Here is a 20,249-nt window from a genome sequence, read left to right as displayed (position 1 = left end):
ACATACAGATCCTGATGTACAGAACAGTACATCAGATCTTCTCTTGGACTCTAGACCAACAAAAAACAACAAAGAAGCTTGAAGAAAGCCTAGAAGGAAAAATGTTCAGAAAAAAATCCAGAGCTGAAGAAGAGGAGCCGCAGATGTGTGTCATGGCAGCAAGAGCAGCTGCTGGTGTGGAGCTAAACTCTCAGTCCACATGACCTGCAAGAGCTTAGTGAGCAAAACTGGCCATGCACTTAATAAATATTTGGGCTGAAGGACTGCAGAAGGTCATGTTTTGAAGACCTAACTACAGACATTCCGATCATGATGGGGCTAACGAGGTATTTCTGGCAGGCAAAGGTGTGACTCCAGCAGAGCCAGGGGGCAGGAACTGTCATGGGAAGGGCCACCAAGCCCATGGCCCTTGCAAGCAGATGCCCAGTGCTCCCTATAGGGCTGTAAGGGCCCCACTGCTGTGACAGCCTCTCTGCCATTGGCTTTGGCAGCCCAAAAGTTGCAGAAACCTTTAATTGCAATCCAGCTAGATGAAAGCTGCTGCAGGTATACCTAGCCATGTCATAATGGCAACTTCGATTACAGTGTAGGTATCTTCAAAAACAGAAGATCTTGAGAACCAAGGTCAGGATGTGATTATAAGAATTACAGGCTTTCCTGAAAGTACTGAGGAAAACAAAAACACAAACAAACTGAAAACCCCGCTGATTCTTCTATTTTAATCCTGATGATCAGCTACATCAAAATTATTTGCCAAGAGCTATCACAGACAAATCCACAATAAAGGCAACACCGCGTGGATTGGCAGCAAACATCAGAAGCCTTCCCAGGGGAAAGAAGAGGTAAGGAATGTAGAGCTGGCCTTGTTGCTTCTCGTTTGGCAAATGACTAGCTCTCAAGAACCCTAATTAAGTTTCTGTCTTTACAATGTGATTTCCATTTGCTCACTAAGGTTTAAAAATAGTAAAAAGATTTCAACAATTGATGATACTCTCAGTTGTACTAAATTAGAGCATAGAGGAATTATAAGCTGCTGCAGCTGGTTTCACATAGTAATGGTCTTTCCTTCTCTTCTCACCCTTGTACCAGGACACTGTTCCCCACCGCCACCCTCCCTGGCAGCAGCCACATGATGAAGAGGCGTATCACATTGTCAGCTGCTGGTGGTACCTGGTGGTCAGGGTAAGTTTTCTGTCACTTTTGGATTCACATAGTCTTTGAAGCCCTTTGTTCAGGCCTTCACCTCCAGTCTTTCCTCACAAATCACAGAATCACAGGATCACACAGAATCACAGAATGCTTAGAGTTGGAAGTGATCTCTGGAGATCATCTAGTCCAACCCACCTGCTAAAGCAGGTTCACCTAGAGCAGATCACACAGGAATGTGTCCAGGTGGGTTTTGAATGTCTCCAGAGAAGGAGACTCCACAACCTCTCTGGGCAGCCTGTTTCAGTGCTCTGGCACCCTCAAAGTAGTTCCTCCTCAGTCTGTGCCTGTTGCCCCTCATCCTATCATTGGGCACCACTGAAAGGAGTCTGGTCCCATCCTCTTGACATCCACCCTTGAGATATTTATAAACGTTGATGAGATCCCCTCTCAGCCTTCTCTTCTCCAGGCTGAACAGACCCAGCTCTCTCTGTCTCTCTTCATAAGAAAGGTGCTCTAGGCCCCTAATATCTTCACAGCCCGTCACAGTCTTGTGAGAGGAAACAATTTTGCATTTGTGTTTTTGACAACAGCTTAACTTCACTGACTGCAATGGAAATCCTCTAGGTTTGCACTGCTGGGAACTTAACCAGGCTCAGGGGATCCATGTGTGTGGGTTATAGACTGCTTAGTTGCATGTGGGCAGTATTGTCCTCTGACTCAGAAATATCTTCGCCTTGGGAAAAAAATAATATACCCCCCCTAAATTCTTGTCTTTCTGCATTCACAGACATAATCTCTTTAATGTTGCCCTACATTTGTCTTAACACCATTTGTTGGATAAATGGGAAAAAAAAAAAAGTATTAGTTGTTACCACTTGAATCTTTGAATGATAAACACATATTTTACTCCTGTACAGTAATTAAGCATGTTTGTGATTAAATATTCCCTAATTCAAAAGCACCTCACCTGCTCTCAATACGACAGCAATAAAAACATAGCTATGTGCTGTGTATCTGGCATAGTTTCAGCTCTTCCACAGAACTTAAATCGTGACCATATATTCTAGTTAGCTTAGGCTTCAGGCTTTAAAAGCTCAATGGGAGTAATGAAGAGAAAGCAATCTGATTAGCTGGTAGAGCTGACTAAAAGGCACCTTCATTACAAAGGAGCTTAAAAAAGGAATAAAACTATTTTAAATGGATTAAAGGTATAATAATAATAATAATAGTGTCAAACAGCATAACAAAGAAAAATGTCCACATTCAACTGAAATTAATATTTAATAGATGGCTCAGTGATGTCCATGGCTTTATATTCTTCTATTTTAATGATCTTTACCACAGCTTGAGGTCCTTTGTCTTGTCCCCTTCTACTGACATCAGCTGGAAGAGACAGAGATTAAAACAAGGGTATTTTCCCCACGGTCATTGCTTGGCACTATTTCTGCTTGGCTCAGCCATGAACTGAAGTTTAAAGGATGGAGTACTGTCACTCAGACTGATTCTTCCCTCCACCCCTTCTTACCCGGGTTAACCACTCAGCCAGTCACCAAGGAAACGTGTGGCTCCTTTGCCCATCTGACTGCCACCCTACAGCCTCATATTGGGAATGTCTCCATAATCTCATTAGGAGGCTGAATTTGCCATTGAAGCTTGAATTCCCATAACAGGAGGGAAGTGGACTAATGCAATTAAGCAAATTAGCGTTTTGAGCCATTGCATGATATCTGTCTAGTACCATAAACAAAGACTAGGTAGTTTTCTTCCTCTGTTTTAAAAAAAAAAAATCAACAAAAACAATACCCCAGTCCTCTACCCACGTTATGTTCAAGGAAATATTGTAGTTCTCTCTCAGTTGTGAACGTCTTTACAAATGGGAAGATAACTGTTCACTTGACCAAAAGCGTTAATTGCTTCCCCTTATTTTTCCCAATTCTCCTATCCCAGTGGTTCTGATTATTTTTATCTGTGTAATATTTTTGCTTCTCAAAGTAAAGGAGATAAAAACATTTTGGTTTGCTCCTCTCTTACGGTATGTGACAGTGGTTTCCAGATGAGAACAAAACTCCTATTGGTTTCAAATCTGTTCTGATGTGAAGTGTTTATTAAGTGCTACGAATACCTATTTTAAAATACGCCAAATTTTCTGGAGGTAATTCTGGCATACTCAGTAATTCTCTAGAAATGCAGATTACTAAATGCCTAAGGCAGAGCTTTTCCGCCTTTTGCTGTGGGGTTTTGAGGCTAATCCAGTTCTGTCCTCCCTCCCTCACCAAGTAAGCAAAGCCATGAGAGCAGACTATAGCGAGAATCAGGAACCATGAATCTTTGAATAATGTCTTGGCACGTGAGTTTCAAAGGCAACGTATTTCTCTGGGAGCCTGGGGGTGGGAGGGAGAAGAGCAGTGGTACCCTCCTGCGGATAACGCTGCCGCCTCTGTCACAACATTTCTTCCTGGGGAGGTGGAAGATGGAACAACAGGGAGAGGATCCAGGAGCTTCTTACGCATATCGATTACCAAGCAGGTTACACCACTGGCTGCTTGCCGTCCTCAGCTTCAAATGAGAAAGGCAGGAATAACAAGCGTGTTTTAGTAGATGTCATGGTGCTACCGCTCATCTTCTTCCAAATAAATCGCAGTCTGTCAGCAGGCACTACGGTCAGAAGGAGTGAGAACATGGGTTATTACTAAATAAAGGCATAGGTTATACGCTCCACTTTATATAATACATAGTCCCTGTCCTAAACTGCTTACAAAATACATACATATCATGTAGGCAGTATATATAGTCCCAAAGGGTAGTGTCATCTTAGCATTTTTGCCTGAAATCACAAGTAACTTCAAGACTGAGTCAATACTGAGAATATCTGTCACAAACTTGAAAACAGAACATAGTACAGGCAATGCTGCAGTTATTTGAAAAGTGTCACAAAGCTCAGTATTTCAGTGGTCACAAGCTCCTGAAATGTCAGAGCTGAGCTGGTGCTGAAGAGAAATCGAAATGTGCTGAAACAGAAAACACAGCACTGAGGCTCAGAACCAAAATTATCTCTGCACTGTGATGGCAATAGCCATACAGTTTGGATTAAAGTATTTTAGTATTTATGGTATCAGATTAGATAAGGACACACACACAAAGAATTAATGTATTAATGTTTTAAAATATCTTCTTTCCTCTGGATACCATTACAAGATAGAATCGGGATGAATTATTTCCCCATGTAAGTTCTTACATAACATTGCTATAAAGTAGTAATGTTTTGCCTATTTTTTTTCCCTTTTATCATGTTTGGATTTAAATGTAGCCTTAATCCTGCATATCCTGCTTTGCAAAGCTTAGATCTGTAATGTGTTGTATAGTATTCTACAAAAGGCTTTGCTCTTTAATGTGTGGTAACCTTGAGTTAACAATATAGATTTCAATTCTTAACCTTATGCTTGATAGTTTTGCTTGGATAATATTCTTCATTTAATACAAAATAAAATTTCAAATGTGCACACTAATTGAGACAAAGAAAACCCAGCAAAAAGAAAGCCATTATTTAATATCACTTATTAGATAAAACATGCAGTAGCAACACATATTTATGGGTAAATTCACCAAGATACCAAAGAAGACAAAATAAAGCATGCCATCTACTATTGATGAGTTTATGGATTACATTTTCCTATGAAAATTTCCCAACAGACTATTTTCCCATGACTTTTTTAATATATGAACATGACCAAGCAATTGAGACACAGCCTGTGAATTTGAGCTCTAGCTTTAGAGCTGATCTCTGAGGTTGCAAGACCGTTATGCTGAGACCAATATTACGTGAAGAGAGAGCAGCAGAGCTTGAATCTGAGCTTTCATGGCTGTAGCTCAGCAGTGGAGAAGCAAGCAGTTGCCTTATCTCTGATCGCACAGTGACCACTGAAGAGTTACCTGCACTCATGTCCTAAACCCGCCTGTAGTCTATGTAATCACAGTGATTAGACAGAAGAGCATATAACAACTCAGCAGAGCTGTAACCAAATTTCTGCCAGTGTATCCCGTGCATGATACAAGAATGGATACGCATGCCATCATTCCTAGTCTTTAACTAATATAACATCAAGCTAATCAGTACATATTCTTGAAAATTCTTGAAGGGCAGGCACCATAAATGTGGCATTTTTGGCACAGAAGAAGTGCTCTGGCAGGGGGATTGGACTAGATGATCTTCTGAGGTCCCTTCCAATCCCAAACATGCTGTGATACTGTGTGATACTGTGATTGAAGCCTTCTTTTGTGTCCACCATGAAAAGCATCTTCATTTGGAGAGCTGTGACCGCTGTCCCTGCAGTGGACAGATGCTACTTGTTCTGGAGGAGGTAAGATAGGGGAGCGCTGCCAAGTTTTCCTGGTTACCTTGTTTCATCCCATACTGGGGTAATGAGTTCACTGAGTAGCAGTTATCCTTTTCCCCCTCCTTCCCTGTCCTGTTCTTCATAGTATATTTTGTGGTGCTGTGAGTTTCCATCACAAAACAAGGTTTCAACAGGTAGTTTACACAGCCCACCTCTACAATAGATATAATACATATGAAAGCCTCTGCCTTCACCCACTGCTAGACTTAATACTTTCATACTCTGCAGGCCTATGGCGTCTTTCTTGCCCTAATCATGATTTATGCTTGGAAAGAAGCATGGAGTGTGAGCAAACCCATGAAGATGGGAGTATAAGACCTTCAAACTTATGCTGCAGGCAAGAAGGATTCGAAGAGAGGAGTAATGTGGCCCAAAGGGCAAAGGTGATCTTGATACTCTGAATGAGCAGGAGTTAGATGAGCAGAAGAAGCAGGAGATGGAGATCAACAAAGGCACAGGCATGCTTCAGGGAAAGTGTAATAAAGGAGGAGAAACTTAATGCCAGAAGTGAACCTGCCTTTTTGTATTCTCAGAGTTTATTTCTTTTGTGCAGTCACATCAGGACAATAGGTGTTCACCTAGACTGCAGGATCCATTCATACTTTTTTTCATCTTTTCAGGAGTTTTTTAAAATAGTACGTGACTTTGCCTTTTGAGACAATGTACTCTTTTCTTGAATGGAAAAAGGATGGTGTACAGAATCCAAAATTAAAGCAACTAAAACGAGCTTTGAAGTCACAAATTATGATAGGCTTAAAAATAATTAGTGACAAATGCTGATTTAATACATGTTAAAGATGTTTCTTGTTCTTCAGCAGGGAACAGTGGTGTTACATAAATCGATGCATATCTGGAGTGTGGCAACACAGATTTTAGTACACAAGTCCAAAAGATATGAGGACACAACCTGTTGTGTGGCATGCAGAGGTACTGCTGGATCCAAATATGCTACAAGTAAAAGATGGCAGGAAGGATGAACAAGGTTTGTATTTTTCTTCATTCAAGTGATGGCTGTCCTACCGTAAAGCTTTACATTATCATTCACTGTTTATTGCTGAAGGTAAGTGTCCCAATTTTAATATCAACGCTTTTCCTGAATAAATCCCACATGCCTGTTTCTTGGGAGAAACAATGAAGATTCACATAGAAAAGGTGACTAACAACAAAGCAGAATGGGAGGGAAAGATAAAAATAATGAACCCTTAGTGCTTCTTTTGCAGGAAAGGCTCTATTTATGATGCAAGTGATACAAAATTAATGTATCCATGACAGTGAATTAAAAATGAGAGGTAGCACAAACAGAAATTCACTGTTGTTAAAATGAAACTGCACTACTGTGTTCCCTGTGAGCTGCTGTGTTACACTGGTGCTCCTTGGAGCAAAGCCGCTTACCCTTGGAGGGGTGAATAGCTTCTGCACCAGTGAACATAGAAAGCAGAGCGACATTCTCATGTGACAAAGGCCTCTGATGTGTGGGATGCATTTGCTAAGAGGGAGGCGCTGCCAGCAGGTGTTGTACATGGCCATGGTGTCTCACAGGGCCTTCACCAGCCCCTCCCTCATCCCTGGCCTCCATTACCTGGCTCTTCTTCATCCATGGGAAGAGGAGGAGGTACAAGTCATTGTCAGGCTGCACTGGGGTATTTTTCCAATTATACTGCAATAGGAAGTATGTCCTAAGCCTAGAGGTATTTTATTAACTGTTGGAAGGTAATTTTCTTTGTAAGCTTGCTTCTCTTTGTCTTCTTGTCCAGATTCTTTCCCCTTTTTCCCCAAATTCTCCACATTCCTGTGAGATGGTATGTTTACAGAAATCTAGGTGCGCAAAATAATTTATAATCCAATGCTAGTTTTTTTAACATGTGCCAAAACAGGCTCAGCACAGATTTTTATAAAATGACAAAAGGCTGATCCAGTTCTCATCTCCAAGTGGTTCTCAGCACACACAGTTATGACGCCCATTAGCTGGGGTTTTAGATGCTGTTGATGAACATACTTTCTTACTTATAACCCACAGAGTAGTTTCGTTTCAAAGCAACTAAAGTTATGTTCTTAACTATTGAAATCTTTCTTGACCATCCTGATAAAATGACAACACTAAAGAGATTCCTGTGGTACTGGACTGATCATCTTGGGTCTTACAAACCCTCTGAGCTTCTCTACAGTCTTCCTATGAATTTCTTTTAAAAATACCATTTTTACTAGGACCAATTCTCCTACATTTTGTATTTACTCATGTAATTTTTCTAAACCTGATTTTATATTCGTTAGCTTATTGCTGCTAAGCTCTGATAAGAGCATGTGTTTTAGCTTATATTTTTAAAATACAAGCTCCCATTGAGCTACCTCTTGCACAAAAAAAAGAGAAGAAAGCCTGATCCAGAACTTGCCATAAGAAATTTATGAATTGAGAATTATTCATAACAATTTTGTTGGAAGTGCCAGAAACAAGTAATGAATTTTGAAAAAACATAAATTGATCTCTAGCAATTTGCAAACATATACAAAAGCTAAATATGCTAAATACATTTTAGAAATAATTATTCACTCATCTCGAGTCCCAAAGAGGTCTAAATTAAATTTAACACAAAATCGTCTATTACCTAATTTCATTAAGGTCTTCCTAGAGTCTGTCACAGTCTTGAGCCACCAGAAAAAAAAAAATTGGTTATCAGCCAATTTGATGAATGAGGACATTAACTTCCTCTTCTAAATTGCAGATAGAGAGACTGAAAATGCCGATTGTGTTGTTATACTCCTTGATAAATTCAGCGATTAACCACTTTCTATTTTTGCCAGTTATCCCTACTTATTTCCCACCTTGCAGTAAGTTTTCAGCTCATTTCAAGATGATTTGTCAACAACCTCCTAAGAAAGATTTTATCAAAACCTTTCAGAAAACTGTAAATAAATTACAACTGCTGTTTATTGTGCATTTTCTAAACTCTAGGTATTTAGAGGAACATTAGTTGTTCCATAAAAGTCTCGACGGTTTCATTTTGTTATTTTTAATTAACATCTACACTACACCCAATGTTGAATCATCTTCTGTACTCTCCCAGAGCAGCAGCTGGTTTGTGATTTCGCCTCTATCATCTCTTGGTAGGGGAGATCTTCCTTCCCCTTCCCCTTCCCCTTCCCCTTCCCCTTCCCCTTCCCCTTCCCCTTCCCCTTCCCCTTCCCCTTCCCCTTCCCCTTCCCCTTCCCCTTCCCCTTCCCCTTCCCCTTCCCCTTCCCCTTCCCCTTCCCCTTCCCCTTCCCCTTCCCCTTCCCCTTCCCCTTCCCCTTCCCCTTCCCCTTCCCCTTCCCCTTCCCCTTCCCCTTCCCCTTCCCCTTCCCCTTCCCCTTCCCCTTCCCCTTCCCCTTCCCCTTCCCCTTCCCCTTCCCCTTCCCCTTCCCCTTCTTCCCCTCCCCTCCCCTCCCCTCCCCTCCCTTCCTTTCCTTTCCTTTCCTTTCCTTTCCTTTCCTTTCCTTTCCTTTCCTTTCCTTTCCTTTCCTTTCCTTTTTTTACCAGGCTTAGTCTAGTCTTATCCAAGCAGTCACAAGCTGTGCCACCACAGTCAATGGGTTTAACTTTCTGCAGGGACATGAGCAGCAGCAGAGGCAGCACATGCAGAGCTCCAGCTCACACCCCAGCCCACAATCTCAGATCATCCATACCACCTAGCTAGCTCTATGTGAGCAAACCACCCAGCTCACCTGTCCCTCCTTGGCAAGGGGCAACACAAAACCGTGGGACAGAAATCCAAGCCCATGGCAGCAAAGAGAGGAGAAAGGGTGGAAAACTGAACCCCTGTTCTGTCTCCTCCCAGCTCAGGGAGGACCTCTGCCAGCAGACACGGGCAGTATTGCCTGCACCCTGCAAAGGGGCTGCACCAGGTTGTGAAGGGGGCTGGCTCTCCCCCCAACCTCAACAATAAATCCCCACTGAAGCATCCACTGCCATGGCATCCCTTTGTTGTCCCTAAAACAAGGTTCCTTACCCGGTGTGCATGTAAATGAGCCAAATTCTGCACACAGAGAAGAGATCCTGTTTATTATGGAGTTCCGCAAGTCTGGATGCTGGAATAAAGCCATGGCACCTGAAAGAAAAGTAACAGACATTATATACAAAATCTTATCGCTACTCAGGACAGTCCTAAAGAGCCAATTGGTTGTACATTTGCATATTGGTTACATAATCATTTTAGTGTATAATGAGCAACATTTAGCTAAAGGACAGTATGCAACTGTGTTAAAACAAGCCTCAACTAATTGTGCAGGCTTCAGAATATCTAAAGCTGCAAGGTCGGTAGTCTCTGTAGTTTCTGATTAAGTGTTTTGCAAGTCGCCCTTATCTTTGTTAGAGGAGCAGACTGACCTAAAGCTGAAAGGATTTACATATCTTTAGGTTAGCAATTGCGGACAGGATTCTTTCTTCTAAGTGGTAATGACTACACCTTGGGCAAGTGCCTCTTCTTACCAGGGATAAATGAATTTAGGAAGTTGCAGTGTTACAGTAAGAAAGACAGCAGTGAGAACTTGTGATCATTCCCAGGCAAACACAGATATCCAAGAAATAGAGGTTTTGTTTTATTTTGTCTTTAATGTAAAAAGATCTTCGTATGAATATTGTACTAGCTATGCACAGGTAAGGCATTCTAATACATTTAACATGGGTCAATGCTAGCACTATGCTGTTGCTTCATGACTTTAAATAGAGACTATTAGAGCTTTAATTGCATTTCAAGGCAAGAAATTGAACAAAAATATATTTCTTTCTTCAGAAGCTGGAGAAGAGACTTCAAATGGTCTTACAAAATAAGATAACTTGAAAACTCTTCTTCTTCCCCCCATTTTTCCTGCCCTGACAGGGTGCTTCAGCATAGCTCTGAGCTCAACTCTACAAACAGAAATGCAGTAAGTTAATTAGTTATCAAATTATGTCTTATTCTTTACAAAAGGCAGGCATTTACATCACTAAATGACATAAAGAACTGCTTCAAACCAGCCTCAAAAAAGAAGAGCCTCAAAGTGATGAAAAGATAAAACAGGTGTCTAAATCTTTGGCCTTTTTGAGAATTCTAATAATTCAGTGCTAAGAACACTTCTTGGATATGCTACAGGCATGTGCTGATCTGAAAATATTTTTTAGTGAACATTAACTCCCCGTTTTACTGAAAATCTTTATTGTTGAACCTTTTGTTACAGGTGCAGGGAAAAAATGCTGTCAGTTCTGCTACTGATCAGAAAACAACTGTAATACATGATGAAACGAGTTAACAAAGGAAGCAAAGATTATTATTCAACTTCTTAATTGGAAGTGCTCGCAGTACTTCGTCAAATTCACAAATTAAAGTGAATTACTTATTTGCTTAAAAAGCATGGAACCATGAAAATACCACTAATACTATTTTGGGTGACTTATATTGTGTTTTTATTGTACATATATTGTGCCTCTATCTTCCCTTGCAATTAATGGTCCGTCTTCCACACATCCCTCTGATGTGTGGAAATCAATTTTTCTTGCTTATGCTGCTCTATATGTCAGGGTAACACATTCCCGCTCATTAGCTTCTGCTTCTTCCAGGCCTTTATATTTTGGTGCCAGTTCCCTTACCCACCTTACCCAGGTGGGTAAGAGTTTGCATGTTTCTTAAAAATCATTAATATCTCAGCTGATTGCAAAGCCTCCTTGGCTGAGTCTAGTCTGCAGGAGGTAACTGTGGGCTTCACTCAAAGGTGCTGCATAATCGAGAGCTTGACCACCACACGGGCATGCAATGATGTGCCCCAGATTTGGAGGGGAGAGTTGGAGAGGAAAATATATGTGAAAGCACAGGCAGGGAAGCAGACTTCAGTAATCAGCTTTCCTGAGCCCTAACAGAGCAGCAGATGCACCGAGGACAAAGCGACTCCTAAACCATCACAGTAGTACTTGTAAGAAGTAATTGTTTGGGATTTTCAGGGGCAGAAAAAAAAAAAAATACAGAGCAGCTGTCTCAAAAACCAGACTTAAATCAAAAGCAGCTACAGCTTTGAAGGGAACTGGCACTAAAGCCGGAGGTCCTAAAGGTTTAGGATCAATTGCAGGTAGATTAATTGAAACACTGAAAAGAGACAAAATAAAGAATACAGCATGTCTGTCCACAGAATCTTAGCAGGAATTGAAGTGGGAATGAAAAAAAAAATTGGGGATTTAGTTTCTACTGGGAACAGACTCTTTAATCATACTCAGAAGAAAAATAGTCAAAGTGGTGCTAGGGGTAGGAGAAAATAATTCAGTGGCCATAGAACACTGTGGAAAAATACTGACTCTTTAATTGCTAAATTGGGCACAAATATATCTAGGAAGTTAATCCTATTGAATGTTTGTGATATTAGGGTATCAGTTAGTTATCAGAGGTATGTGTGTGTACAAAATATGGTATTTTCTGCAATTTTCTTCAGCCAACTGTGCCATTAGAAATGCATAATTTATAATATTCTAAGACTGATGTTTTGCTCAGTGTAAGGTGACACTTTCCTTCACATAATATCCAAACAAATAACACTACCAACCAACAGTCATCATATTAGTCTGCCTCCTTGGATTTTAAAGTACGTTTCATAATTCTGTGAAATATTTCTGGTGTTGAGTAATATCAAACTATAACTTACTAACAGTATATCCAGTAATACATATCAGTTTCAACAACCAAAACCTGTGAAAAGCATCTGTCTTGCAGTGTGTGACAAGTGTATCTTTCATTTTCCTCATTGAATGTCTGATAAATTAATACTACTTTCTGTGCCAACTCCCTGCTGCCTATGAAGGAAGACCCAGAATGCACTGTTCCTCTTTGGGTTCCTTTGATTAGAGCCAGCCTTTGATTTGAAAGGGTTCATGACTTATTTGCTCTCTCTTTTTTGCATGTCACCAAACAGCCAAGGGTTCAAAATAAGCAACTGTTTTAGGGTTTTGAAAGTCTCAATTTAGTACAGTTACCCCCAAAAAAGAAAAAGGAAAGGAAGGGAAAGGGAAAGAAAAAAAGAAAAGAAAAGGAAAGATTAAAAAAAGGAAAAAAAAAAAAAGAAAAAGAAAAGAAATAAGAAAAAAGCAAAGCAAAGCGGAAAAGCAAAGCGGAAAAGCAAAGCGGAAAAGCAAAGCGGAAAAGGAAAAGGAAAGAAAAAGATCAGTCAGCTGATCGGAGCCAGCCCAGCGAGAGCCGGAGCCGGCGGGGTTCAGCCGACCACGAGGTTCAGCCGAGATTAGGAAGCTCAGAGGGAAATGCACACGGACAGCGTGATTCCTGACGGGTCTCGATCCCCGCAGCCCCGGCAGCCATTGCGAGAGAGCGGCTGACGTGGCGGGGGGCGTTCCCACGGTGACGGTGACCACACCCCCTCCCCTTGCCTTGAAAAAGCCTTTGGGAGGGCAGTCACTAGTCGCTGCCCACCAGGTGTAGGGAGGAGCAAGCAGCTTGTGGAGCAGGTGAGTCCCACCCACACTGTGCTGCAGCAGCAGGTGTGGTAGCTTGTGTAGCAGGGTGCAGAGAGCACTTGTCACTTGTCAGCCCCTCTAACTTATTGCCACTATCCCAGACTGCTGACGACCATGGTCGCTTCCAGGAGGAGAGCTTGTCTCAAACAGACTGTGGCTATGCAGACTGAGGAGGTTCCGTCCCGAACGGTGGCTGTTCAGGTCTCCAACTGCAGGGAGTGCCAGAGCCTGCTGCTGCCAGGGGAGGGAGGCCAGCAGTCCACCTGTGTGAGGAGTGAGCAGGTGCAAGATCTGCTCGACATGGTTGTGAAACTTAAGGAGGAGGTTGAGAGGCTGAGGACCATCAGGGAGTGCGAAAGGGAGATCGACTGGTGGAGTAACACCCTGACGTGCCAGTCGGAAAGGTCCCAGGGAGGTACCCCCCAAAAGGAGATGGACCTCCTGCCCTCTCGGACAGAGGCGGAAGTCCTGAGACAGCCCCACCCTCGTTGCTGTCGGGCAGAGGTAGGGGACCTAAAAGACGACGAGGGTTGGAAGTGTATTCCGGTTCGGCATCACGGGCAACCGCCCTTCCTGCCTGCTTTGTCTCCCCAGGTGCCCCTCTGTAATAGGTTTGAGGCCCTGGATCTTGAAGAAGAGGTAGGTGAGGAGGTGGTGCTAAGCCTGCCTACAAGATCACATAGGAAGAGGCAGTTGACTTCACAACTTAAGACTACCTCTGATAAGAAAGAAAGAAGGGTGATTGTAATAGGAAATTCCCTTCTGAAAGGAACAGAGGGCCCAATATGCAGAGTTGACCCTCATCTTAGGGAAGTTTGTAGTCTACCTGGAGCCCGGATCAAGGATATTGCTAGAGAGCTCCCCAAACTGATGCACCCGACAGACTACTACCCGCTGCTGGTCTTCCAGACAGATGGGGAGGAAGCTGCTTCCCGTAGTCTGAGGGGAATGAAGAACGATTTCAAGGTCTTGGGAAGGATGGTGAAAGACTCAGGGGCTCAAGTGATCTTCTCTTCACTCCTTCCATCTTCAAGTGACGATGTGGGATGGAATAGGAAAATTCAGTCTCTTAATGGTTGGCTCCAAGACTGGTGCTACAGGCAGGGCTTTGGATTTTTTTATAATGGTTGGTTTTGTAAGACACCAGTCCGGACAGTGTCATGCGGGAAAGGTTTATCTCCCAGGGGCAAAAGGATGCTGGGGCAGGAATTAGCTGGGCTTATTCGGAGAGCTTTAAACTAGGCTCGAAGGGGGATGGGGTTGTAGCTGGGCTTGTCCCAGTGGGGCAGCATTCTAAAACTGATGAGGACCGGGTGGCCTCCTATGCCCCTAGGGAGAAATTGGTGTGCTCTGCTCGCTCCCTGAAATGCCTGTACACCAATGCGCGCAGCATGGGGAATAAGCAGGAGGAGTTAGAATCCTGTGTTCGGTCGGGAGATTATGATCTGGTGGCAATTACAGAAACATGGTGGGACAGTTCACATGACTGGAATGTGGTCATGGATGGCTATGCCCTTTTCAGGAAAGACAGGCCAGCCAGGCGTGGTGGTGGAGTTTCTCTCTATGTGAGAGAGCAACTACAATGTACTAAATTCTGCCCAGGAGTAGATGACGAGCGACTTGAGAGTGTGTGGGTCAGGATCAAGGGGCAGGCTGGCAGGGGTGACACTGTTGTGGGTGTCTGTTACAGGCCACCAGATCAGGCTGAGGAAGTTGATGAGGCCTTCTATGGGCAGTTGAGAGTGGCCTCACAGTCACAGGCCCTGGTTGTTGTGGGGGATTTTAATTTCCCTGATGTTTGCTGGAAGGACCATTCAGCCAGACAGCCACGATCCAGGAGATTCCTCCAGTGCATTGATGATAACTTCCTCATGCAGATGGTGGAGGAGCCGACTAGGAGAGGTGCACTGCTGGATCTCATCCTCACTAACAAGGAGGGTCTGGTTGAAGCAGTAAAGGTTGAGGGCTGCCTGGGTTGCAGTGACCACGAGATGGTGGAGTTCAGCATCTTGTGTGGCAGGAACAGAATAGCAAGTAGAATTGCAACCCTGGACTTTAGCAGGGCTAACTTTGGCCTTTTCAAGCAATTGCTGTGGGAAATCCCATGGGCAAGACTGCTTGAAGGAAAAGGGGCCCAAGATAGCTGGATTGCATTCAGAGATTGCTTCTTCCACGCTCAGGATCAGAGCATCCCCACACGAAGGAAGTCAAGGAAGGGAGCCAGGAGGCCTGCGTGGTTGAACAGGGATCTGTTGGGTATGCTCGAGCAGAAGAGGAGAGTTTACAGGTCATGGAAGCAGGGGCTGGCCACTTGGGAAGAATATAAGGCTGCTGTTAGAGGATGTAGGAAGGCAGCTAGGATAGCCAAGGCCTCCTTAGAATTACAGCTGGCGAGAGGGGTCAAGGACAGCAAAAAGAACTTTTTCAAATACATAGCAGATAAAACTAATACTAGAGGCAATGTAGGCCCACTGATGAATGGGGTGGGTGCTCTGGTGGCAGAAGATACAGAGAAGGCAGAATTACTGAACGCCTTCTTTGTCTCTGTCTACTCTGCTGGAGGCTGTCCTGGGGAGCCCTGTACCCCTGAGACCCCAGATGAAGCCAGGTCAATGGAGGAGTTTGCTTTAGTTGATGAGGACTGGGTTAGGGAGCAATTAAATAGTCTGGACATCCATAAATCCATGGGTCCAGATGGGATGCATCCGCGGGTGCTGAGGGAGCTGGCTGAAGTCATTGCTGGACTGCTCTCCATCATCTTTGCCAAGTCTTGGGAAATGGGGGAGGTGCCCGAGGATTGGAGGAAAGCAAATGTCACTCCAGTCTTCAAAAAGGGCAAGAAGGAGGACCCAGGTAATTATAGACTGGTCAGCCTCACCTCTGTCCCTGGAAAAGTAATGGAACAGCTTATCCTTGGTGCCATCTCAAGGCATATCAAGGATAAGAGGGTTATTAGGGGCAGTCAGCATGGCTTTACCAAGGGTAAGTCGTGCTTGACCAACCTCATAGCCTTTTATGAGACTGTAACAAGGTGGATGGATGGTGGCAGAGCGGTGGATGTGGTCTACCTTGACTTCAGTAAAGCCTTTGACACAGTCTCCCACAGCATCCTCACAACTAAGTTGAGGAGGTGTGGTCTAGACAATAGAGTAGTGAGGTGGGTTGCAAACTGGCTTAAAGAGAGAAGCCAGAGAGTGGTAGTCAATGGTGCAGAGTCTAGTTGGAGGCCAGTATCTAGTGGAGTGCCTCAGGGGTCAGTACTGGGGCCAATATTATTCAATATATTCATTAACGATTTAGACGAGGGAATAGAGTGTACTATCAGCAAGTTTGCTGATGACACTAAGCTGGGAGGAGTGGCTGACACGCCAGAAGGCTGTGCTGCCGTCCAGCGGGACCTGGACAGGCTGGAGAGTTGGGCGGGGAATAACCTGATGAAATTTAACAAGGGAAAGTGTAGAGTCCTGCATCTGGGCAGGAACAACCCCAGGTTCCAGTATAGGTTGGGAAATTACATATTAGAGAGCAGTGTAGGGGAAAGGGACCTGGGGGTCCTGGTGGACAACAGGATGACCATGAGCCAGCACTGTGCCCTTGTGGCCAGGAAGGCAAATGGCATCCTGGGGTGTATTAGAAGGGGGGTGGTTAGTAGATCGAGAGAGGTCCTCCTTCCCCTCTACTCCACCCTGATGAGACTGGGGAATATTGTGTCCAGTTCTGGGCCCCTCAGTTCCAGAAGGAGAGGGAACTGCTGGAGAGGGTCCAGCATAGGGCAACAAAGATGATTAAGGGAGTGGAGCATCTCCCTTATGAAGAAAGGCTGAGGGAGCTGGGTCTCTTTGGTTTGGAGAAGAGGAGACTAAGGGGGGACCTTATTAATGTTTATAAATATATAAAGGGTGAGTGCCATGAGGATGGAGCCAGGCTCTTCTCGGTGGCAAACAATGATAGGACAAGGGGTAATGGGATCAAGCTGGAACACAAGAGGTTCTGCTTAAATTTGAGAAAAAACTTCTTCTCAGTGAGGGTGACAGAGCACTGGAACAGGCTGCCCAGGGAGGTTGTGGAGTCTCCTTCTCTGGAGACATTCAAAACCCGCCTGGACATGTTCCTGTGTGACCTCACCTAGGCGTTCCTGCTCCAGCAGGGGGATTGGACTAGATGATCTTTTGAGGTCCCTTCCAATCCCAAACATACTGTGATACTGTGAAAAGAAAAAGAAAAAGAAAAGAAAAAGAAAAGGAAAAGAAAAAGAGAGAAGAGAGAAGAAGAGAAAAGAAAAAAAGAGAAAAGAAAGAAGAAAAGAGCATGTAAGGGTTAACAAGAAACAAAAGAAGCTGTATCAATTCTACTTTAAAAGAGAGACTTGTTGAAATGCCACAAATAACCCCTTGAAAGTTAAGGAGCTGGAAAATGCGTGGTATGCAGTGCTTTGCTACAGACAAGACCAGGTTCTAGGTACTTGTACCTACAATGTGAAGCAGATGATAAATTTTGAAGTGTTCACGTGGGTGTTTATTCAGGTTGCAGGTGGTTTGTGAGGAGGAAAAGTACAAATTTGTTAATATTGGAAGCTTCATGTTTGACTTGTTCAGTTCTGAAATAGGCAGTAACTCTAATAGCATGGGGTGTGCTCCTTGGTGTTTGAGGTTTGTAGAAGCCACTTGGTATGATAACTTGATATAATAATTTTGAAGAGCTTTCTTCCCCTTGGACATTACAGCTGGCTGTATTATGCAGAGGTGGGTGGGTAACAGACGAAGTCAGGCCTCAGCATGAACTTTTGTGATTCTCAGGCAAACACTGGACTGAAAAAATCCAGCCTTGTAATGCTGGATATGTAGAACTTCATATGCTGGCTCTTTGGCATTTCCACGGACATTGAAAGAGGAACCATGCAAACTTGGGAATGCCCGCCTGTACCAGGGTTGCAGATTTCAGCCTGGGCAGGGGTGACTAACCCAGAGCTGGAGGAACAGGGAGAAGGGGTAGCTCCACACTCAGGAAGGGTAGGAGAGCTTCACCCATGGGAAGCACCTGCTGCTTGCATGGGCAGGCCCAAAGTCACACACACATACACACACACACACAAGCTCAACACCAGCAGGAATGGCTGGCAGTGGTCAGCCAGCCCCACCAGCCCCTTTGTAGTTGGGGGCTTGGTCTTTAATTCCTGAAGGCTGTAGAAGATTTCAAAGCCCAACATCCCACTTGCTGCCCCACCACATGGTCATCAGGCCCTCTGCAAGAGGTGGGCTGCTGCTGTTTTGCCCAACAGAGCTGCTTGCTGCTGTGTTTTGTGAGGACTCCAGTCCCTACAAGAAAGCATTAGTGGTGACTGCATGATGCCCAGGGGCTCCATTGCTGGCTCTGAGTGAGCAGACATAGACACATAGGCCAAAATTAATATGAGGTTGGGCCATGGGCTTTGGGGGGAATCACACTTTTGGATGAAAATGCCTGACGTCTACCTCAGCCCTTCTAGTACTGAAGTTCTTTAAGACTAGGAGCTAGTTGATGCAATTGTTTCCATTCCCTATTGCATTATGGCAATCAGTAATATTATTACTGTAGGACAGAGGCTCCAGTAAAGAACCGAAACCTTTAATAGCAGGGTTTTGTACAAATAAGGAGCAAGCAGTCACAATCTAGATATAACTCGTGGGACCAGGAATAAAGCTTAAAAAAAAAAAGTCTTTGGGGCTTTGAATCCCCCAAGGAGAGACAGCAGTTGAGGGAGACATTGCAGAAAAACAGCATTTGTGAACTTGAAAAGTCACACATTTTTCTGTTGAAGCTATGCCTCGTTGCTGTTGTTAATGTGTTACTGTAACACCTGCTGGCCCTGGTTAGGATTCTTCTGGGATGGTATAATAACACAGCACAACGTGGCCACAAAGAAATTACAACTCATGATCCACAACATATACAGAGTGAATAATGACAGGCTCAACCAGATATATGCTGGTTTATCCATACTTGTGACCTGGTTTCATTTACTATTTTGTTTTAACTCTGTAAGCATCAGTACTTCCTTATAACCTTGAGCCCAGACATTATAAGTTCCCTGCTCTTCTGGTGTCATTGAACTCGAATAGGGATTTGAAGTAGGAGAAAATTACAGTTTAGGCTTAGGCTTAGGCTACTGTAAGATGGGCCAGCTGAGGGACAAATTTACATTTAGATTGAGCCTCTTCACATCTTCTCTAAGTAATTGTAAACTCTTGCATGCCTCAGCCCTGGAAAAGAATTTAGACAGCCCTGCGCTGCCAAAACCTGTGTCTTATGCTTTGTAAGATGTGTGATAGCTAATCTAAGTAGTCAGGCTTAGCATCAACTTTTCATAATTATTTGTGTAAATACAACTCAGTTATCAAATGTCTGCATTAATCAGACAAAGCATATCAGTATTGCCAAAATAAATTTGTTGTAGAAGTGTTATGTCTGATTATTTGTATTATTCAACCAACACCCAGACGTCCTATTTTGTTAAGAGCTACACAAGCATTTAAGAGACCATTCCACCACCAGGGAGTGTATGACTAATTTATGATAAGAGAAAACAATTGGACATTACAAGCAAATAAAAGGAAAGGGAGAGGAGAATTAGGGTAAGCATGGTAGTCTGTGCTTGCATGTTCCTGTGAGAACCATTAGTGAGTTTTAAGTAAAGGAAAAAATGTTTTGATATAAATAAGTAAGAAATACGATATCAGTAATCCTTACTGGGCATTTGCCTAGCCCAATGGAGATTTCTGTGGTATGTACTTAGCTTTCATATTAGGGTCTTATTCTCATTGGACACCGTGTCTATTTACACCACTTTTGCACAGATCTCCAAATGGAATTGCACAGACAGCACAGGACAGAGGAACGCAGCCAAAATGCTACAGCTGGTCTCACACCACACAAATCTGCCATCTGCACCCAGCCGGGCACGTGCCCAGCGAGGGTTGCAGAAGCTGCATTTCTTTGTTATTAAATGCTTTATACTGCCAGTACAATGTAAAGGGATCTTAGTGTGACTGAATATTCATCTCAGTCCAATGTGTTTTGCTGCTGCATGTTTTCAGTTCCACAGCTATTTTGCTTGAGCATCAACGTAAATAAATCACTTCATTAAGATGCCTAGTTAAACTGGTGCTGCCTCTGGATGCAAGGATAATGAAGCTTACTTCCAGTGAGAGCAAGATGCACAGAATTCAAGGATACATGTTTACAGAGGTATCTACTCTCCAGTCTCA

Source organism: Columba livia, chromosome 2, assembly GCF_036013475.1.
Source record: "Columba livia isolate bColLiv1 breed racing homer chromosome 2, bColLiv1.pat.W.v2, whole genome shotgun sequence".
Lineage (NCBI taxonomy): Eukaryota > Metazoa > Chordata > Aves > Columbiformes > Columbidae > Columba > Columba livia.
The sequence above is the reverse complement of the archived record's forward strand: the minus strand, read 5'-3'. Positions refer to the sequence as shown.